The sequence below is a fragment of the Arachis stenosperma genome, chromosome 3, assembly GCF_014773155.1.
Source record: "Arachis stenosperma cultivar V10309 chromosome 3, arast.V10309.gnm1.PFL2, whole genome shotgun sequence".
Lineage (NCBI taxonomy): Eukaryota > Viridiplantae > Streptophyta > Magnoliopsida > Fabales > Fabaceae > Arachis > Arachis stenosperma.
The window spans coordinates 139,267,488-139,268,215 of record NC_080379.1 but is presented as its reverse complement, the minus strand read 5'-3'; the positions used below and the strand labels follow the sequence as shown (position 1 = coordinate 139,268,215).

Here is a 728-nt window from a genome sequence, read left to right as displayed (position 1 = left end):
ATTCCAGACAGACTTTGAGAAATCAAATTGACTTGTTGAGTCAATATTTTATTCTGAGCCAATATGGCATTCAGAGTGTCAATCTCAAGAACTCCTCTCTTCTGACTAGTCCCATTGTTCACAGGATTCCTTTCAGAAGTGTACATGAATTGGTTATTTGCAACCATTTCAATCAATTCTTGAGCTTCTGCAGGCGTCTTCTTCAGATGAAGAGATCCTCCAGCAGAGCTATCCAAGGACATCTTAGATAGTTCAGAGAGACCATCATAGAAAATACCTATGATGCTCCATTCAGAAAGCATGTCTGAAGGACATCTTCTGATTAATTGTTTGTATCTTTCCCAAGCTTCATAGAGGGATTCTCCATCCTTCTGTCTGAAGGTTTGGACTTCCACTCTAAGCTTACTCCATCTTTGTGGTGGAAAGAACTTTGCCAAGAAGGCATTGACTAGCTTTTCCCAAGAGTCCAGGCTTTCTTTAGGTTGAGAATCCAACCATATTCTAGCTCTGTCTCTTACAGCAAAAGGAAATAGCATCAGTCTATAGACCTCAGGGTTAACCCCATTAGTCTTGACTGTGTCACAGATTTGCAAGAATTCAGCTAAAAACTGATGAGGATCTTCCATTGGAAGTCCATGGAACTTGCAATTCTGTTGCATTAGAGAAACTAATTGAGGCTTAAGCTCAAAGTTGTTTGCTCCAATGGCAGGGATGGAGATGCTTCTCCC

General features: G+C 40.8%; 1 non-coding gene across 1 annotated transcript; it reads left to right on the top strand.

Annotated features, from left to right (window-relative positions):
- The first annotated feature begins 296 nt into the window (after positions 1-296).
- On the top strand, positions 297-404 carry LOC130971872 (small nucleolar RNA R71). The gene has a single exon (XR_009083077.1). It is a non-coding gene; the product is annotated as a small nucleolar RNA R71 (small nucleolar RNA).
- The last annotated feature ends 324 nt before the right edge of the window (positions 405-728 follow it).